Source organism: Typopeltis vanoorti, chromosome 23 (assembly GCF_054136105.1).
Source record: "Typopeltis vanoorti isolate ZY-2024b chromosome 23, IOZ_Tvanoo_1.0, whole genome shotgun sequence".
Lineage (NCBI taxonomy): Eukaryota > Metazoa > Arthropoda > Arachnida > Uropygi > Thelyphonidae > Typopeltis > Typopeltis vanoorti.
Window position 1 is genome coordinate 74,277,667 of NC_143571.1, and position 23,055 is coordinate 74,300,721.

Below are 23,055 nucleotides of genomic sequence, written 5' to 3' on the forward strand. Positions count from 1 at the left end.
CTTCTTGTGTAAAACTAGCTCTTACTGTTTGTTTGTAGCATAGAAAATTCTGACGCTCTAGCAGCAACTATTACATTATATGGAAACACGTGGGAATGATAGATGATGCAAGAAGCCATTATAAGGGTATGGGACCATGAATCGATAATTGCATCCATCTGGAAATTGATTTTGTCAATGTCAAGCTGTAATAAAGGCAAGAAAAGGACCCACGAAATACTTAACAGCAAAAAGTGAATTGTTAGCCATGAATGTTAGTAAAACTGCGTAGTTGAATTAAATTTTGATACCGGTATTTGTTTTTACAGTGATAATATCACTGTCCACTCTATTTTGAAATATTCGTCAGGTTTGTTGTCATTTCCTGATTTATGTCGCATCTTCTACTAAAATGAGCCAAATTTTACTGTAAAATAAGAATGTTATATTACCTTGTTCATTATTTGTGACAGTCATTATCCCTTTTCAAATAGGCATTTAAATTTAATTACCAAAAAAACATGGTTATAGCATATATAACACAAATGCCGCCCAACGAAACAAATTTAACAGAGCAGCCTTGCGAAATGTACCTAAGAGGAAACTTGTTTGGGACAAGATTGAGAGCTATCTATATTTTCTTACCTATATGAATAAGGAAAAGGTGAGAGAGAGAAAGAAACTTAAATCGTGCAGCACAAAAGATAAGAAACGCCATCTATGAGCCAGATGCTGAACCATCATTCATTTTGGCTCACTGTAGATACCCTCCAAAAATATATTTCTTTGAAGTACATGATAAACATGACTAATTTTCTTTCTAATGTAGAAAGAAAATCGTTTCCTCCTTCAACTGAAATTAATAATTGATTACTGAAAATAAGCTCTCGAAATTTACGATGCTAAAGTCAACATGGCTGAACAATTAAATTCTTAAAATGTGAATTAGTTTTTGACTCGAATCATGCAATTTAAGCGCTAAAATGTCAATGCAATTTTCTTCTTTTAATCTCGGTTATTATATAAATAAAAACAAGATGTTTTCTTCTTTATGTTATATAAAATTTTTTGATTCGAATTAAAATCAGAACTAAATAAAACGAAGCAAACAGAATAAAATGACATTTAAAAAAAATAGCCATCACAGAATCGACCGGTTTCGATGATACCGTTAGTTCGAATGACCTGAGTTCGAATCTCGTAAAGATGATGATGAGTTAGCCGTCTCTTACGAAGGTAAGGTTTTTTTTTCCCCCTTCCTGAACACTGGTTTTCCATCCTGTGAAACAGGCATATCGACTGGAGAAGACACGCAGTTGACAGACGCGCTATTCAGATAGAATTAATCGCCTTAATACAGCATTAATTAGGTTTTTATAAAGCCAAGTTACTTGGTCTGCTAACAGACCATTGAAACTAACACATAAGAGGAAGATAGGATAAATGATGAAATAATCCTTTAAAGGTTTTTCCTGCAGTAACTTCCGTTAGTATGCAACATCGCTTTTGAGATAAACACGCTTCAAGTGAAGGAAGGCAGTTTGTACTTTAAATACTTAGTATACTTCGGGCAGCCAGTTGAAGTGATTGTTTGTAGATAATATAATCAAGTTATTGACGATCAATTTAATCATGCGCGTTTTTTTTTAGTAACTTATCGTTCATTTAGGACCCTTAGTCCATTCTTCTGAAGCCCTGCTCTAGAATCAATCACAGACGGAACTTTTTCAAGCTACTTCAGACCTCTAATAAGCAGAGTGGTCTCCTACAGAGATGAACATCACGAATATCTTCCACATGAATATATTCGCAAACATCCATGGTATTGTTGAATTCAAGCTCATAGTCCATTGGTTGGAGATCAGAAATGCAACCCATATGAAGATGGGCTTCAAAGTAGAAATACTGGTTGGAATTGGGGACACGGCTTCTTTTTGCGTTTGTCTATTTTGTGGGATGGTTTTAAAAACCAGTTTCCTAGATGGAAAAGCCTTTATGTAAGATGAACCATCTCACCTATTTGAAAATTCTTTATAGGCTGGCTTTGAACCCACGTTTTTTCCCAGTGTGCTATTGGGAAGCAGGGGGGGGGGATATTCAGTTTTAAAAGGCTTTAAAAGTAACATATTTTTTCTTTTCATGAGAACAACTCCCAAATATTTTATTAGCCGTGCAGTTTTTCTTATAGTGGCCATTTCTTAAACAGCCATTTCTTAATGGCTGTTTAAAGCAGCCATTATAATCACCTGTTTTGAAATTAAAACAAGCAAATAAATAAGCATTAAAATATCGACAACTTACTTGGTTCCAGTTTTACATTGAAGAGCGATTTTTCTCGTCAGTTAGATCCCTTGATAGGACTCAAACATTTTGAACCCCACAGCCTATTTGAACATTGTTGTCAACCAGGTACATTCTTTCATGTGCCGTTTATTTCTCTAGTAATAGCTTCAGCAGGATAGTGGATCATGATACAAGGCATAGATCGTTTATAAATTGCATGAGGTTGCTCCTGTTGGTCATTTTACCTTCCATTTGAGTCTTTTGTAGAACGAAGTGGATTAAGTGGGGTTGTTTAGAATTACAGCAGAGATAACTAAGGCTGGCTTGTATGTTTTGCAGGGTGTAAAACCCACATTTCTCGAAGGGAATCACCTCCTATAAGACTTCTTAACTCACTTTTAGTTGAAAACTTCGTACATTCCTCACAAGTTGAGACTGGAGTAGTTCTCGCTATTAGGTAGGTGTATTTAATAAACTGGATACTCCATGTGTATCTTTGTTCCTACTGGCAAAATTCCTAAAAATTAATGAAAGAATTCATTTTGTAGTTCTGACCGTTTTGATTTTTCCATTACTTTGGAAAAATCAAAACCCAAACAATTGTTCTTTGCTACAGAAGTAAAAGACTTACTTTACATTTTGAGTTGTCAATTCTTAATTGCGAACTTTCATACGAAATATCCTGTTGAAATTTCACCGAGGTTGTAACCCTTTTTTATCATTAACCATCCAATTATTCTTTAGTATCGCCTGCAAATTTTAACATTAAAATTGTAATTTTTAAATCAGTGATACTGATCATAGAAAATTAAGAACAATAACCGACTTGATCTGAAATGAAACTACACTTAGATCAGCCCAATTAAAGATATAGTCAATCGACACCAGTGGCGCACCCAGGGAGGGGGGAAAGGGGACATGCCCCCCCCCCCCCCCCCCAAAAAAAAAAAAAAAAAGAAAAAGGAAATCAACACTAGAAAATTTTCCAAAAATATTTTCCTAATTAAAATTCATTTTTTTTTAAATTTATGTTGTGTCTCTATTTCCATACTACTTGTCATGTATTGATAAATCATAGGTCGTATGCGATGCGTAGTATGTATTCGTAAATCGTCTACTCAACTCCCCCCCCCCAAGATTAAATCTTGAGTGCTCGGGCCCACTCCAAGATTAAATCCAGAGTGCGCCACTGATCGACACTGACCTCTGCTTGCTTTTTTTTTATCCACCCCTGCAGATTCACTAGAATGCCTTACACTTAATTACATCAAAATTCAATTAACAAAGCTAATTAAATTTGTTTTCGTCTTTTACACTTCATACTGAATTAACTTTCTTGACGATGTAAACTAAAATATTTAAATTACTTATAAGTTGTATGCATGATAATTTTATCGTTGTTATTATTAAGAAATAATCCTGTATGAAACTCCTGGATTTAATTTTGTCGATAGTACGAGATAGCATCAATTTCTATAGCCGATTGCAAATTTATTTAGTACTTTCAAAACAGTCAAGCAGTGAATATACCGTGGAAACTGTAGCATCTTATGTTAATATGAACAGTGTCAGAGACTACTAGCGCCATTCTACATTTGCGGAAATACCATGAACGATGAAGTCAAACGTGTGTAATTAGTAAAGTGCACATCACAATTTGATTTACTGCCTTCGCCTACTTAATTTCCTGAACTTTCTTTCAGAACAACGTTGTAAGAAATTTTTTTTTTCTCGACTTCGTTTTTTAGAGTGCTTATTCACAATCTTTGCTTTTAAGAAACTTTTCTTTCTTATGTTTCGTATTTTACATTATGTCATTTGTTTCCCAGCAAATTTTGAAGAGATTTGTCTAAATATACACAGCATATTGCAAAATAATATATTAAACTAGTAAATATATAAAGGTGTTATTTATATGTAAACTGTTTTAAAATGACGGTAAATAAAAATTAAAGAAAACTGTAGTCAAATTTTTGAGAAAGATAATTGATTTTAGCCGACTTGTTAATGAAAGGATATAGGGTAGTTAACCATGTAGTTTATATACTAACTTGTTCATAATTACGATTAATTTCACAGTATTTTAGAGTTGTAACATTACTTAACAAGCTAGATTTTGGAACCTCAATCAGTATAAATTCAAGGAGAAGGTAAAAAAATAAACGTTTGAAGTAAGCTAAGGGATTTATCCGTAAATACATCTGATATTTACAGTTGCTGTGTACGGAGGGACAATATCACGGAAAGGAAAGTTACTAGAAGGGTTCCGCAGGGCTCTGTGCCGGATCTGCTAAGGTTATTGAGTGTCGTGCTGATGTAGTGGGCTCTTCAGAAGGAACTGAATAAGCTGGAAATGTGGCATATGAATGGGAATACCAGTTTAACGTTGAACCAGTTTAACCAGTTTAACATTTCGAATTTTGGGATCTGCAGATGTGATACTGCTTACTCTATATGTGGAAGTATACTGGAGGAAGCACGGGATCTTGAAGTAATTATGGATTAAAATTTGAAATTTAAGGGGCATGCTGCATATGCAATCAAGACAACTCAAAGGATTGCTGCAATATTAAGACCATAATTCAGCAGAGATAAAATGGCAGTGATCCATTGTATATAAGGTCCTGATCAGGCCACATCAACTACTGTGCTCAAATTTGGTCATTGGGTTTGGAGGGAATGAAGAAACTTTGGAGAGTGTGCAGAGGCGATTGACAAAAATGATTTCAGATTGAAGTCATGTAATCTGCAGAGTTTGGCTCATAGAAGGAGAAGCAGTGGCACGATTGAGACGTTTAAGCTATTGAAAGGTAGATAAAGATTTTTCAGGTAGTGGAAAGTAAGAACTAGAGGCCATCCTTTAAAATTGCTCAAGGGAGTGTTGAATAAGAGGGTGAGGAGTTTCTTTACGTGGATAGTAGTGGGGTGAGTGAAATGCATTACTTGAATATGTTGTGAATGCTAAGTGTGTGTGTGTGAATGAGTTTAAGTTCTAACATGATAGATATGGTGCAGGCAGGAGAGATTTTGTGTAAGTCTGTGGACATTTGTAAGATATGTATATTCTTATATAATGTATGTAATTGTTAAATAGTATAAACCTCTCTCTCTCCCACGATGAGTCCTTGACTCCAGGAGAATTAACGTGATAATAACATCGTACTATTTTTCAGGACTTTTGAACTTCTCCAAATCCTGTCGTTCTAAGGTAGTATTTACCACTTTTTTAAATCCGTTTGATAAACAAAAATCTAACGTCTTCCCTTCAATTCTGTCTAATCCAGTAATTTTATTTGAATTTTAAAATAAATGAGATGACAACAAAGAAAAAAAAATGGTGAAAGCATGCATTATTGGCTTCGCGGGTTATCGATGTATTCATTAGAAGGATGTTTGTCACAGGATTTTGTACTTCTCATCTTAAAGATAGCGCACAACATAAATATCATTTTCTAGAAAGCAAGGGATTTTTTTTTTTCATTTTCCACATACAAAATTAACCAATTGAATATGTTTTCTCAAACTACATATGCTTTCCTGAAATCCTGATGTTCCCCATCCCTAGGGACACGTCTCACTGATTGAGAGCTGTATCTAAAGTGTCAGAGCTTCAGAATCTCCATGTCACGTCGCCAAAACAAGGTAAATATGAGATTTTGTTTTCAGTTTCTCTGAATTTCATAATTTTAACATAAAATATGACCAACACTACTTTATTTGGAAATCGTGAAATAAATCAGTAACTGAATTCTGTTTTATCCAGCAGCATTTTAAGATTGTCAAAATGCTGACTTATTTAAGTGAATAATTCAAAGCTTTCGAGAAAAATGCTTCAGTTTTGTGATGTGATAAAAATTTAAATACACTCTTCCTCCATTGAAATTTCCAGATTAAAAAAAAATAGTGTCAGTAATTATGGAATTCGATAAAATATTTTCATAAATATGGGGAAAAAATATTATTTTTTAAATATTTTAGGAAGTTGGATTACGAACTCCTAAAACAGTCAGAAATAGTTTTATCAAAGCTGAAGATATCATAATCATTTGGCTATACAGTACTGTATTTATGAACTGTAGACAGGATTTCGCGTTAAAGTAATTGTAAACTTGTAATACTTCTAAAGGGTAAGAACTAGGAGCACCAAATTTTATGCTCGGTATGCAATTTCCTGTTATCATGAAAGTTATATAAGAATTTAGTGGATAGGAAGATTATTCCCCCCCCCCCACCAAGAAATTCTTTGTTGTTCATATAAGGATTATGTTAGATATGCTTCTCCCATCTCTCGTTCACCCCCACACAATAAATAAATAAATATAAATTTAATTAAAATAAGGTCTTTAAAAGCACATATATATTTTACCAAGTAAATAATACCAATTAAAGTTTTAATATATATATATATATATATTAAAACTTTACTTGGTATTATGTGTGCGTATTGAATTATTTGATTACAAGTGAATAATAAATTGTCGTGGCGTTACAGGAACGCAATGTTAATTGGCAACGGACAGATTCATAGAAAAATCCACTGTTGTTGATCACTGTTCTGTGCAAACCTTTTTATGATTAACCCTAGAACACATTTTATTTATTTTTATAGTAAGAAAAGCAGCTTTCATTAGAGAGAAGTTTTGTCATGTCTTTTGATCTACCATATTAGACGACGCTGGCCACTGCGGTGCACTGATAAATGACTCGCTATTCCCAACTCAACCATTAAGGAGAGGAGGGGGGGAACGGAATGTTCTCTAAAAGATTCCTTTAAGTTTGGGAAACTACAAAATCAGTAATTGGTTAAGCAAAGAGTTCGGTCCTTTAAGAATTTTACGGAGACGAATTTCTTAAGATCTGTCTCTTTTCAAACAGGTTTTTTTTCGCTTCGCTGAGATCAGATTTTGGACAATCGTTAATCGTTATAGTACTTATTTTTTTCTCATGATATCAGCAGCAGACTACTATGAAGACGCCAAACAGAAATAATATTACAGATACAAATATGAAGAAATAATATAACACAGTATTCCAAGCGGAGGAGTGATTGCCGGTTACAATAAGTTCCGTAATTTTAGATTATATATATATTTTTTTTAATATTTTTTTTATTTTTTTTTTATTTTTATTTTTTTTTATTTTTTTATTATTATTATTTTTTTCTTCAGTTATTGCTCTTTCATAAATAAGAGAAACAGATATAAAATATTAGGCAGATAAATATCTGCCAGATTTCAAATTATTAACTAACATATTGATACATTGTTTCTGTAGATCTTCGAGCTTTTTCTCCGTACACAAATATCTCTGTTTGTTGTTCATCCGTCTTTCTGATACTAGTAAACTAATATCTTTATTTAATATTATTTTTAATTTTTAGTAGAAATGTTTCTGTAGATATTGAACAGTCCAATATTACCTTATTAGAAAGCATCTAATAAGGTAATATTGGAAGTGATAAAATTATTCAAAATTTATACGGGAATCAAAAAAAACTTCTGCGGAAATATCTGGAAAATTATCCAAAGATAAAAAAAAAAAAAAAAAGGTCGTATTCCCTCAGTGACAGACCTGCTTCTCATAGATTATAATTAATGCTGCGCTCAAAAATATGGAAGAGGATATCAAAGTAATTGTAACTAATAAACAATATAAGGCGTTGATAACATCCTTTCTCTTCGGCCATAATGAAAAGGAACTTTAAAATGTAGTAAACTTAATAAAGAATCAATTAGAAGACAAGACGCTAAAATCAATGAAATATCTAAACACAAGTTGAAAAAAAAAAATGGGAAAAATGTACTGCAAACAGAAACTTGAAACCAATATTGTGTCCTAAATGATATATATATATATATATATATGAATGGCTCGAAACTTATGAATATATAAGTTTCGAGCCTTCTCTTTTCCTCTAAGTAGAGGAAAAAAGAGATTCTTCTGGATGCAAAATATAAAGATTGGACAGGAAAACCTCAGCATGAGACTTTTGCACTTGATAAATGTTTATAAATTTCGAATTCGGTTTGAATGCTTTTGGAATTATCGCCGAGGAAATTAAGACCGTATGGTTATCAGTGTGTCTCATTTCCTTCGAATGAATCCTTACGTTAAGTTCTATCTGAAAGTTAGTCATTTTTTTTTTTTTTTTTCTTTCACAGCAGTAATGTGTTTCGATAGCAGAAACACATGAATTAATAGGCTAAACTTGCAGAAGTTTTCGAATTTATAGAAAGCGCAAGAAAACTGAAGTGATGCTGTTTGTTTTCTTCACCGCAAATGATTTGCATTATGAATATGTTCCACAAGAGCAAATCATTAACCAACGTCTGGAGGCTTGGATCAGTCTTTGCAATGCAGTATACCGGAAACGACCGCAAAAGTGGATATCCGGCGAATGGAAATCACCATGACAACGCTCCTACACACTCAACCCGACCACGGCTGCATGTTGTGAATAAACACACTGTTCCCTTCACTGTTGTCAAGTATAGAAAAAGAGACAAAATTCTCTTTTTCATCCAAAAATCATGTTTCTTCTAAACAGTTGTGTGTGTATTATTTATTCATATTTACCTAAATGTTTTATTAATATCACAATTGCAGTGTTTACAAGTGACTCTTGAAATACGAGAATAAGAAACAGAATCTGTACACACATAAAATAATAAGAAATAAAAAACTCATTACAACTTTTCCATTCAAATTAATGTTCGGAAGTGTCGTATTCATTTTTATTTTGACTGTCGAACACAAGATAAATGCAAACATAGGGGTCCGCAGAAAATTTTCAAGGGAAAGCAAAATTTTTCGGGGGGAGGGCAAAGCTTGGAGACAAATAATTACACCAATAAATTTTTATTTAATTTTTTTGGGTTTTTTTCACAAGTAGATTCCAAGGGGAGCAAGTGCCCCGTTTCCCTCCTCCTCCTCTGCGGATGGCCATGACTGTAAACATATTTAGCTGTATTTATATCAGTTCCCTTACCATCAGTTTTTGTTGTATATCTTTGTTGTATATGATGAAATTACCGAACTGACATCAGTCATACCACTTTGTTCCAAACCTCTATACCAGTAAATTCCATACCTATTAAAATACAATCCAACCAGCCAGCTTTGAACACTGAGTTCATAGCTGGACCGTGAATAAATACTGACGGCTAATTTATATGCATGTTTCAACTAATTTCCTTCATTTATATTTCTTAATAAAATCCATAATTATGAAAACCTAAATTAAATACGTTTATTTCTTTTCCGCCTCCATCTCATTTTTTTTTTTTAACTTTTGTAATGCACTCTTCGTATTGTCGTATAGGGATTACTAGAACAACACACACACTCACATACAAAGTTTTTAGTGCAGTGTAACACATACAGGTTTTTCAAAGGTCAACCATCTCTCCTTCCTCAATAAAATTGCACAAGTGCACTAAATCAATGCTGCGAGAGGGAAATTAAACCACTGCAGGAAACGAGGAGGGAGCTCAGCTATGAAAATAATATAGAAATTTGACATGTAAAGCAACTTCCGAACTCTCTTTCTCTCCCACATACACATACTCCATTACAGTTTACTGTTGCTTACAAATGAGGTACTTCTTTTCATTGCAATAATTTGAACAGTAAAGAGCAGTTTGTCGTCAATATAACAAGACTATTTCGTAAGTTTCTAAGTATCCGGTGAGTTTAATTAACGTTAAGTGTTATTTAACGTGTGTGATTCGCTTGCAAGTGTTAAGCAACGATACATCACTCGCGATAAGAACTCGCATTTTCGTAATTTAAAAGTATTATAATTTTATGATTACTCAATAATTATTATATTATCGTGATTTAGATCAACTCCTCTCACATATCATATTCTAATTACTCGCATAGACATTCTTGCGTTATATATATATTTTTTAATCTAAGTGTTACCATGGACAGTGTTCTTCTGAACTGGCTACCATTATTCCTCCACTTTCTTTCCAAACTGTAAGAACACGAGAAGCTGTTGACCAGCATCTATTTACTATCCTGCCTCAAACTTACAAAGCCTACTTCTCTTCCTCCTTCCATTTCATCTATTTCTTTTTTTGGAACAGTCCCTCTCTCTTTTTCCTCACCGCATCCACACGCTGCACCGATGCGATATATAGGCGGTCATTCGTATTTGGGTCTGATATTAAAAAAAAAACAAAGTGTTATTTTTAGAAATATAAATTACAAACTTAAAGAAAATATCTCTTTATTGCATGGGTGTATGTTTACATGCACCACTAGTAGCTACTGTAATTCGATTTATTGTTCTCGAATTTCAATAAAAAAAAAATCCGTATTTTTAATTATAAATGTAAATTAATAATTTGAATTATAAGAAGAAATTAAAGTATTATCAGCACCGAAATTTAAATACGAAATAAAAATAAATATTTGACCATCTCCATCTTTTAATATTTCTCAATAGCTCCTCTAAAATTAAAGTTTGAATTAATTTAACGAAACAGCGAAACCACTTTTTAAAACACACGTTTATAGACAGACTTTAGCCAAAAAACTGCTTACCACTTTTGAAGATCAGTTGTTTGTGAAAGTGTGGGGGGGGGGGTGAGTCCCTTATATATATATATGGCACTTTATGACTGAAGATGAGGTGGGGGGGGATAAAAATCCAGAAAAGAGCGTTTAACATATGACCAGGTGTAACTTGGCATTAATGTAAATAACTAATTCTAAAACCTCTTTTTGCCTAGATCCTGTCTTATGTCCTTTCCCCATCTGAAAACAAAGTTCTCCGAGTTTGAGGATAGACCGTTTACAGAAACGTTCCTCTCTGACTGTTTGCAGATGTGAAAGGTTCGCGTTGAGCATTTGCTCCTTCTGCACAAATTCGTGTTTCGCAATTTCACAGTGGAAATAAAAGTTCCACTCTTGTAAATGAAAAAATATATATATATGTTTTGTTTTTGAAGTTCATTTCATTCAGTCGGAAGAGAAATTAGTGATCATACTACAAGCTGTTCTCAAAATTAATTCGGCATCAGTGATGTCGAAAAGAAATTGATTTTTAACAAAAAAAAAAAAAAAAATCAGCAGCATGTGTGCTCGCCTTGCATCCTAATACTAGCGCTGATCCATTGATTTTAACATTCATCAAGAATTTGATATCATCCCTTCTTAATTGCAGCGAACTTCACAATAGTCGAAGTGGAATTCAGCTCCTTGATCTCGTGATCCTGTTTTTCTTAATATGTGAGATTAGGAAATTCTCTCTCTCTTTAAAATAGAGAGAGAGAGAAGCCAATTTGGGAACTTCCTCAAACAGAATGCTTGCAAGCCTGACTTATTGTATAGGGCATTATTAGAATGTGCTGGGTTTATCCTTGGTGGATCGTCATGAAGAACCTAGATCCTTGAAATTGCTAGTGTATAGTTACGGCGTTGTTCGTGATATAGTCCGACCACAGAATCGAGAACCATAGTTGACAGGCTGCCAAGAAGAGTCAATTCATGTTGAAGGGGAGAAAGAAATAAGGCGATGTACGAATTGGTCACCAATATGCGAAATCACGTGCTTTATACGTAAAGTTTTCCAACTGTTATACAAGCAAAATAGTTACCACTTTAAAAACTACAATGGTCATAAAAGAAAAGTTAATTTTCCGACGTGTAATAATAAACACTCATCCTACAATACGGATTGAATACCCTATTATCAGAATGGATTCTCCTTCTTTTGACATGCGCAGAAGTGTCGAAGGGTCTCGCATCTGTGGGCGTACTATATAAATACTGAAGCAATCACCGCACTTGAGACATTGAAGTTTTTTTTTCTCTCTGACTTATGGGTGTTCTTGTCAATTTGGATTTATTTTTTGAAAAGTAGCCGAACTCTCAAAAACGAAACTTCTGATATTAATATAGAAGTCATTACTTGCATTTATTATTATTATTATGAAACCGAAAATAGCAGTGCATAAAAAAACTCATAAAACTTATAGTTTTATGAGTTTTATTGCCTGCCTGGTTGGAGGAGTAGTTAGCGTAGCCGCTCTCTTACGCTGTGGATTCGAATCCCGCAGCTGGCATGGATATTTGCGATTATCTTATGAATTTCATCGTCCGTCCACGACTACTATCCTGTTTATTTGGAGACCTGAACTGGGTCTCCAAAAAAAGATGCTTGATATCTAGCGTAGACTTTTTTGCATAATTTAAAAAATAAAAATACCAAATATCTAAAATTAATTTTAAAATATAGTAAAGTCTTAGGCCCCCCCCCCCACGGTGTTCAGTACTATAGGTTCCCATTTCATAAATGGGAAGCACATAAAAAAAATTAAACATTGAAATAGCTCGATATTCGACCATTGGCTCGCTGGGTAATCTATAAAATACTCTTCACGATTGATCATCGATCTTAAGTCCATATACAGGTCAAGTTAAAACATTTTAAGTGACGAATCCATTGTTTCAAGTGTTCAATATGCATTTATTATTAGTCGTGTAACACAAAGGAGAAAATTGGTCATATTTTTCTGATCTGTCGACAATGCATCCCCTTTCTGCAAGCAATCGTGTGAATAACCGTACCTGAAATTTGACTATATTTTCAAGGAGCACATTCGGGCAGTGCCGGATTTACGTATAAGCTAAAAAACTACAGCTTAGGGCCTCGCAATCTACCTGGGCCTCAAATAAAAATACAAAAAGACCAGCTGATGTAATTTAAAACAGTAGGGGGCGTCTGGGTTTTGTATACCTTAGGATCTCAGCAAGTCTAAATCCGGCCCTGCATTCGGGATTAAACATTGGAATTATATTCGAAACGTGCCGCCTGTCAAATATGAAAAACGTACCGCTGCCAAGTGTCATTTTGGTGGGTCAGTATTCGGAGAGACTCGACTATGGGTATCTCTTGAAACAGCATGTGCTATTTGATTAGGAATTTTTGTGTTTCTCTAGACATTCTCTTGGCTTTTTAGATGAAATTGAGTTAGTTAATCTCAGATTTTGGAAGGCGATTTTTTTCCTCTCCCGACACGCCTACCCAGCAAAGAAAAAAAAAAGTTGGTAAACATACACAAGCATATTTAAAAATTTTATGGAATTTACAACCATGTTAAAAAATACTTTTTTATTATCCCGACGTTTCGATCTTCATATCAAGATCATCATCTGGAACATACATAAATATACAAGAAAAGCTGAGTTACATTATTAACTGTAAGCTAGAGAAACAATGATTTGATCACATGTTTTTCTACTGGCATAACCTCTAGTGAAAAAAATATATATAAATTACATCAAGCTAAATTCTATTTACGATGACAGGATTAAACATTCTTACAGATGGTTTTCTTTCAGAAACAACGATGTCCTATTTTTAGTGTTAGAATTGTTATTTAAGATACTGGATTTTTTACAGTCCTGTTTATAGTTGTTCTTAGTGTGGAAGATTCCGTGGGTCGAATAAATATTTGCCTTCCATATATTTGGGATTTTAAGACCATCATTATTGTTCAGATTGGGGTGGTTGATAATGATCTCACAGGCTTCCTTAAATTTTCGTTCGTACCATGTTTTAGTGCGATGTAGACAGCTGGTGCTTTTCCAGCCAATTCTGTGTGAGGTATTCAGGGCATGATCGGAAAACCAGCTTCACCATAATTATTATTTTATGTGTCGTTTATGTTCTTTTTGTCTGATTGGAATTGTGCGTCCTTTTTTTTCCTATATTTTTCTCCTTTATATGGTATGTTGCAAGTACAATAAATACGGTATGCTCCAGGGTAGGTTAGTGGAGGGAGTCTTTGAATGAGTTGGGTAAGCTTTTTAACTTTGCAGGAGGTTTAAAGGTGGCTTTGAGGTTGTATTTTGTAGTACTCTGTTTATTTTGTCTGATGTTCCTTTAATGTAGGGAATGGTTATAGTTTAACTGTAGTCTGGTTTGTCTTTGTTTTTTATTGAGGTTTTGTAGAGAATTTTGTTAATAGTGTTTTGGCTGTATCCGTTTTTTTGGAAAGTATTGCTGATAATTTTAAATTCTTTCAGTGCCTGTTCACTGGAACAAATCGTCTGAGCCCTGTTTTTGAGAATGTTGATGACACCTAGTTTTTGTGTTATGTGGTGGTGGTAGGAGTTTATGTGTATATATTGTCCCGTATGTGTCGGTTTCGTAAACAGTGAAGGAAAGATTGCCAGAGGGGAAGACGTGTGACAAGTGTATCTAGAAACGGAAGTGTGTTAATCGTGTGAATTGAATATGTTCAGTAAAACTTCAATCTCAATTGTGAACTGTATGCGTTTGTGTTGTTTGTTTAGGAAGGAATGTGTCTAATGTCTGGTGGCCATGGGACCAGATCGCGAAATCATCGTCAACGTATCTAAGCCAGACTTTGGGTTTTAGAGGGAAGGAATCTAAAGCAAGTTGCTGAAAATGTTCCACGTAAAAGTTAGCAATAGGGGGGATAATGGCGAGCCCATAGCTATGCCTTCTTTTTGTAGGTAGAAGGCGTTTTGCCATACAAAATAACCAGAATGTAATACATGCGCAAAGAGCACCGTGATATCTGGAGGGAATTTGTTCTGTAGGAGAAGGATTGTGTCATTAATTGGGATATTCGTAAAGAGGGCAGGGACGTCAAAACTGACTAATAAATCATCTTTTTCTAATGCAATGCCTTCGATGATGTTTATGAAGTGTTGTGTGTTTTTCATATAGGAGGAGGAATGACCTACCAACTCCTTGAGTGTTGCCGCTAATTTTTTTGACTAAATGATACGTCGGGCTATCAATTCCTTCAACTATAGGTCTTAGCGGTGTGTTTTCTTTGTGAATTTTCGGTAGCCCGTAAATTCTTGGGGAGCGCGCGTAGTGCTCTAAAAATAGACATCATTGTTTCTGAAAGAAAACCATCTGTAAGAAAGAATGTTTAATCCTGTCATCATAAATGGAATTTAGCTTGATGTAATTTATAAATATTTTTTCCCACTAGAGGTCATGCCAGAAGAATAACATGTGATCAAATCATTGTTTCTCTAGCTTACAGTTAATAATGTAACTCAGCTTGTCTTGTATATTTATGTATGCTCCAGATGATGATCTTGATATGAAAATCGAAACGTTGGGATAATAAAAAAGTTTTTTTAACATGGTTGTAAATTCCATAAAATTTTTAAATGAATGCTGATCACCGTGTAATACTAAAAGAAAGGAATACACAAGCACAATTGATAAGCATAATACAGTGTCGTCTTAACTGATTTACTGTTAAATATGAAAACAAAAAAGTTCAAGCTAGACATGATGCACACAGACAATTCTGTTCTGTAGTTCCGAATCTTATGCTGTGTAGGGACATGTTGGAGGAAAGATATATCGTTAGTTTTCTTGATTTACTGGATCGTTTTTTTAACTTCTGTATTACCCTAACTTTCCAATTTTTTTTTCACAATATCGTTTACTGATTTGGGAAGTTCAGATTTTTGTCTTTGCCATTGCATGCAACGGAATTACTGATCCACGCACCCACAGAAAACTTCAGTAAAACTTCACAGCAAGAAGAAGACTGCCAAAAGGATAATCTTGTTTTCCTCGAAGCTTAACCGATAGTTTTTTCCCTCTCTAATAACATGAAAACGGAAGATTTGTGTGAGAAAAGAAAATGACGAGATAAGGAAGAAAGTTAAAGTGATGTGTTATGTTGTACGCTGTTGAAAGAAATCAAGACTTTCTGAAAATCTAAATAGTAATATGCCATCGTAAACTGGTACTGATTTATCGAAAAAAGAGAGAGAGACTAATGAATAATTGGGCGAGTGTATAATACACTAATCACCACTCATAAGGTATTGGTCAAATTAGTTGTAAGCGTTTTTCCGTATCTAATGAGTTCTGCCATGGGTCGATGCCAATTACTGATGTGGTGGATTAATTGGGCAATATAATCCTTTTATAGCTTCATTATGGAAAATTTAAAATGACGAATAAAAAAACACAAACATTCTGCAAGGGATGATAACTAAATTTTAGAAACTTTTTTTTTCTGGTACGGTACCGGGTATGTACCTATCCCTTCTGTGTCCTCTTCGAACTGGTCTTTTGCATCATGATAAGAGTAAAGGTTAGTGTGATCGTGTGAAGTCCCTAAGTGTAGTCTATGTTTTTAATAAAATAAATAATGAAAGTTTCTTCTGTTCTCTTAGAAGAAGCGGAACTCTTTTAGCCATACCTAATAACTTTTTTTTGGAAGATTTGAGGTAGCTGGTTATGCCACGTTATGCCATCATTGATAACTGAACCCAAAGCTGTGTAATTTCATAGACATCAAGGAAGAGAGAGAGTGTGTACGTCAGGCAGTTGCAGCCAATCTTGCGTTCCTAATTCTTAGTAGGTATATATATTATGGTCTGAAAGATTGTAAGGTCTTAGGTTAACTGTTGTTTTTGGCCGAACAAAAACACTAGTTTACAAGAGGAAAAGAAAAACAGTTCCTTGCCAGTACCAAAGATAGACCAACTCGGAAGCCAGCTGAAAAAAAAAAAAAAAAGAAGTAGAAAAAGAGTTCCTTTACTTGAACCATAGATCTAATATAACGGTCTTTTTTCTTGATTTAGTGCTATGCAAGCAAATGCTATTTCCACATAGCTACGGAGATAACTTTATAATTTATTTTCAATCGCGGCGATAGTTGCGGTCTTCTTACTTTCAGTGCCATTTAGTTTTGGGAAAAAGTTTCAGGATGCCAAGTCTTAAAAGTAAAGAGAGTAAAGAATAAGAATCATATAATGTTGACCAGAAATTCCGACAAACAAAAGAAGAATGAGCATAGGTTGTCGGGGAAGATCCAGTTTCTAGTTTTGTAACCATAGAAACGACATTTCGACCGGCGTTGTCAGCACATTTTCCCATAGAAGCCACAGAGCATCGGAATAGAAAGGCTAGTTAATTCTGAATTCAAAATTTCACAAAAAAGGAGAGGGAGATGTGGAACCACTCAGCATTATCGACAGGCGTTACTCCACCTCCGATTAAATGCTTGAGTTCTGACTATTGTTTCTTTCCCGAAAGTGCGTTGAAATATCTCAAGGTTTCCTTAGCAGTTTTCGAATACTTTGAAACAGAACCGGATGTATGTAGGCTGTCTGTAATTTTTTGATGGATTAGAAATCGTCAAGAGCACCATGCCACGCCACGCCAATCCCGCTTTAAAGATATTGCTTCTCTTTTCTTTCATTCTTAATCTTCCCTCTTTTATCACAGTGTCGAGGGTTTCTGTTCCTTATAACCGCAACCCTTATACGAGGATTAGGTGGTTGGCCCTTTGCCTCCCAGTGTATCCTATGTCTGTTGAAGCGTTGAGTTCTCAATGCCGGTTTGCCTGCTTGCGGGATGAAAACCCCCAGATAAACTGGGGAGAAAAAACACAATCCCCGCCCAAGACCAGCTAACCTGGCTATGTCTGAGAGAGATCCTAAGCTCCTCTCGTCAGCGACGGGAATCGAACCCAGGACACTCCTTTCCCAGGCATATGGTTGCACAGCCACTCGGCTAACCGCGTGGACTATTGCTTTTGAATAACACAAATTTTAACATAAATGGCAAATAACCTAACAGATTCGATTTAATCAACGTTTTGCTGCCGGAAGTAGTAGTAATGTCTCTTTCCGCTAGTTTATATGTACTTCCTGACCGTTTATTTTATTTTGTTTTTTTCCCACCATATTTCTATCTTTCAGTAACTGTTAGTTTTAGTTTCTACCGATCTTTTTACTATAATTAAGTTCCTTAATCGTACAAAATTGGTTGGCTATTAACATAGTGGTCCCGTGTGTGTGTGTGTGTGTGTATATATATATTGAAGAATTTGTAAACGCTATTTTTCGAAAAGTTTGAAAGTTCATTTTTTTTTTTTTTTTTTTTTTTTTTTTTTTTTTTTACGTTTTGTTTTTACATTGTTTGTGCAATGCGCAGCTCAACATACTATGAGGGATTTAAAAAGCCCACAGTTTGGTTAAGGCTTACAGAATTAATTAGCAGTTCATTTCTTGTTTTTCAGAGCTTATCTGAAATGAGGTACTTCATCTCATATTATTCTTTGTGTCAATTCTCATCAAATAAGCCCCAGCAACAAATATGAACTGACCAAGTTTAGCTACCATAATTTTCGAGCCATTATTTTTATTTACTACTAATAATTATTCTAGCCGTCCAATAAATCTTTTTCTTGACCTTTTTCTCTTACAAATTCCAAAATTATTCCAAGTAAAAAGTTTTTCTCCTGGAAGAAACTGTTATTTTTAATATTGAAAGTTATACGAATTCATCTGTTGTTTTTAATTCCTAAACATAGCAAATTTGCCCTGAGAACACAAACTCCAATACCTACAGATAATATTGGTTAGTATTAGAAACATCAGCGCTTTCGTCTAGCATGTTGCAGAAATGTAGAACTAGATGAACTTGCCTGCCTACCAATTTCCGGGATTAAAATAGTACTATCTTCTCTTTTTATTTACTACGAATTATTATTAAATATTTTAATTGCATAATCATTATTTGTTATTAAAGGATAAACATTTTGGCGAGGATTGCAAAGAAAGTCTCAGACCAGGGCTTAGTGTCATCTTGCTACACCGCTAGATTTATTATTATTTTTATCATCTAATTAGTTGCGTTGTTTCAAATCTTAAAATGTTTGTTGGCAAGTTAAAATTTGCGCGATAAGGGTAAAGATTACAGATCGTTTCTGGATTAGAGGCTAGCAACATTATGCGAGGTGATAAGTGAATGAGATTAGCAACGAATAATCTTTTATTCAATGATATTTCGTTTGATATTTTCACAGAATAATCAATCCACTCTCTCTCTTTTGTATATGTTACTATGGAATTATCACACAATTCGTTTACTACAATCAGAAGGCAATGAACCTAAACACAAATGAGAGGGTAATTACCTTCCTTCTCTTGATAGAACTAGTGGTTCTCATAGAGAGGAACTAGACGGTACATTGCATTGGCGTCATCGAACAGGATGCTAGTGGTCTTTACGAAGATCACCAAAACTGATTTGGAAATGAAGCTCGATTGAGGAATGTAATCGGGGAGACCCAGCCGGAAATATGGGGTTGCTCAGATCTCTGTACAGGAGGAAATACAAAGGTGATAGATTCCGGTGGGTTACTCAAGAAACAACGTCTGCTTTATTCTGTGAGAAATACAGATATAGTAAAATGTCGGTTCAGTAGTGTAATCTAAAACCCAATGTGTTTCAGCTTGTAATATTGCAGATTTTATATCCTTGAATACACAAAGGTTTATAAATCCCAATTTGTTATCATTCATTTTAGATGAGTTTTGCAATAAAGGTTATACATCAACGAGTCGCCTTTTTTAAGCCTATCTGGCTAGATAAAGTTCAGTAAAATGCAGTATTTGAAACACTTAAGATTTATCAAAGTATTTCAATTATCGTTAAAATCAGACAACCTTTGTTATCTAAATTATATTTGTCATGATAATGAATGATGTATTTGTTTAAGTTAAGGGATATTACATCCCATATAGTTTCTTAGCCGAATAAGAAACTCAAAGAGTTTCATGCCGAATATAGTAAAAACTATATATAAAGTTCGGCGATTCCAAGCGTAAGCAAATACCTGGATACTGCAGCACTGATCCCAAAGGGTAGTGCAAGCTGGGGCAACTCGTGGTAGAGGTGGAGCGAGCTCCGATCACTATTCTTGATATTTGCCCATAATGTGAACTTAGCTGCTAGGAACTGTATTTTTGTTCACATTATGAGAGAAGGTCACTACCCAGACCGGTTTCGACCTTTATTGAGGTCTCATCAGTGAGTAGCCAGACCTAGTTAATATCAAGTTTGTAGCGAACAGAACTTGTACCCCTACTACGAGTATTGCCGCTCCACCTCTACCACGAGTTGCCCCAGCTTGCACTACCCTTTGGGATCAGTGCTGCAGTATCCAGGTATTTGCTTACGCTTGGAATCGCCGAACTTTATATATAGTTTTTACTATATTCGGCATGAAACTCTTTGAGTTTCTTATTCGGCTAAGAAACTATATGGGATGTAATATCCCTTAACTTAAACAAGTTATATGTCGCCGAATTGAAGCCTTTGGCTCTTCACATATCTAATGAATGATGTATTTTGCAAACGCTGTGGCATCATCATCAAATGATTAGAACGATGGATTAATTTACTCTCGTAACGATCAAAATAGGTTTATAAATAGGTTGTATGTGGGTCTAGATTTTTGCTTATGTGCATTTATCTGCCAATTGTATGTTTTTCTCTAAGGGAGAACACACATATGGATTAGAGCTGAATCTGAAACGAGGTCAGAGAGCGAAATATGTCTGTTTTATTATTCTCATGATTCATTTCATGATTTTTTTACCGCTATTATAATACACGAATTGAGAACTAATGTACATAAACATTGTTTCGAGAAAGAGCGCAAACAGTTGAGTAACAGCCTATTAGATTGAATTCGCTTTATAAAGTCCCAAAAAGCAAGATTAATCAGTTGTTGTTACAGCAAGTCCACAAACCAGGTTCGAGTATTTGTCATGTGATGCTCCCTCGAATTTCTAAATAGACCATTGCAAATATGAATGTGAACTATTTTTTTTTTTTAAATATCCAAGCACTTTCATATAACTAACTCATAAAATTTGGTTGCTACTGTTTGTTTGTTTTTAGAGTTTTTTTTTTGTCAAGTGCGTGTTTTTAAGACGGTTTGTCTGTCTTGTAGGAGTAATCATCGAAACGTTGTGAGGAAATTCTGTGCTATTTTCGCCTGTCTCTGCTAACAATCAGGAAAAGGACATATGGCTAAATGATTTGTGGAGACAATTGCTTTTCAAACAGAGGAACCATAAATTAGATATCCAAGTTTCAGATTTCAAAAATGAAAGTTTTAAAAGTGGAGATTAATGTAAAAAATACGTAATTTATGGCTGTTTAGAATAAAGACCGCGAGACCTCCATGTATTCTACTCGTCAATTGTTTGCGTTCTTAGGTTGGTTTGTCTATTTTCCAGTGTTTTAGAAGAGGCAAAAAATCCTACGTGAGGCCAACTCAATCTCGGTTGAAAAAGTTTAGAAAATGTTCTTTGAAGGCATTCGAACCTAGATTGTTTTAATTGGAGGCCATGTTCCATTTGCTGTATAGTCTTCTTCCTCTTTTGCTTTTTACCATCTATTTGGGATCGGCCTTTTTACATGATGCGACTTTACTCGCGCGATCCCAACCGACAATTGCAGAGGTGTGTGTTCACCACGGGGCCTGTTTGCTTGTTCTGAGGGATGAAAAACCCCCTACCTCCGTAGGAGAGCGGCTAACTCACCTTTAGTCAAAAGAGACCAGATAAAGGTTCCTCACGACACTGAAGGGAATCGAACCCAGGTCTTTCCGACCAAAGGGCTTCATCTATACCGACTGAGCTACGGAGGCTCTATCTGCTGTATAGCTACATCCATAAATAAAAAATCACAAATTGAAAGCCATAGAAGAATTTTTTTTTTTGGAATATCTAGAAATTGGAGAAAAACAAAGATGAACAGAATGAGCTGTTTAGCGTCTGGTAGGATGCTGTACATAATAGTATGAATTCTGTTCAGAACGAGCAAAAGTAAATTTGTGGCTACATTTACTGAAGCCAAAACATCGGGAATATTCGTCTTGCTTTTTTGGTTCAAAATAATAATACCTGTCAATAACATATTCTGCATTCTTGTCGGTGAGAATCTGTGATTTGTATTATTTTTCGAGATATACGACTGAAAAAAAAAAAAGTATAATGTTTCAACCAGGAAGGAAAATCAAAATTCCAGTACGAAGCAAGCATTACAATCGAAAAAAGAAATTAAAATATCACAATGCAAAAAGTCCCATCTGTCTCACATGAAACATTTTACAGCTTAGGAAAAAAAAAGAAAATGAAAAGTTACCAGGAATAAATCAAGGCACAGAGAAAAAAAGAAGGGCGGTATGTAGTTCATCGAAGAGTTAGAATGGACTACAAAACAAATATATATATATATATATATATATATATATATATATATATATATATATATTGTTCGCTGACGTGACGAGCTAAGGATCTTTCTCAGACATAGCCAAGTTAGCCGGTCTTGGGCGTGGACTGCAGGATTTTTCTCACCAGTTTATCTGCGGTTTTTCCTCCCGCAAAGCAGGCAAACCGATCTTAAGAACACAACGCTTCACAGACAATTACACATGGTTGAGCGTGGGGGGGGGGATAACGATCCCACCCGGTAGTGAGTTATGAAACCCAAAAATGGGAGGCCAAGGTCCTAAATGGGACTGTAGTGCAAAAGAAGAAGAAGAATATATATATATATATATATATATATATTTGTATTTTTGATTTTGATGAAAAAAATATATAGAAAAAAGATCCTTAGCTCACCAACGGTACTAATGTACTACAGGTTTACGACCTTCTGTGGGTGGGAGTTACATAAAAAAAATAAAACTTTATAAAAGATGGATTTTTAGTCGGCTAATATTATATCCGAAGCATCTAAGCTTTGTAGAGAGTATGTTATGTCTATTAATTGCTTGTGTTTTTCAGTAAGACGAAAATCTCGAGTTTCTAGGAGAAAAAAAGAAAACAAATGAAACCATAAAACCCGTTATGACCATATAAGATCGGCTAATCCATACTTCAGTTGGAAAGCTCTTACGATGGTTTCTTGCAGTGGCGACTCGTGGTTTGAAATCGTGGGGGTGCTGCAACTCGAAA

General features: G+C 34.7%; 1 long non-coding RNA gene across 1 annotated transcript in view; it reads left to right on the plus strand.

The window, feature by feature from the left end:
- LOC150093982 (uncharacterized) overlaps positions 1-23,055 on the plus strand; it is a 109,450-nt gene that overhangs the window by 14,858 nt on the left and 71,537 nt on the right. Inside the window, exon 2 of the long non-coding RNA XR_016550324.1 lies at positions 5,828-5,904. This is a non-coding gene — a long non-coding RNA (uncharacterized LOC150093982). The remainder of the gene's footprint in view (positions 1-5,827; positions 5,905-23,055) is intronic.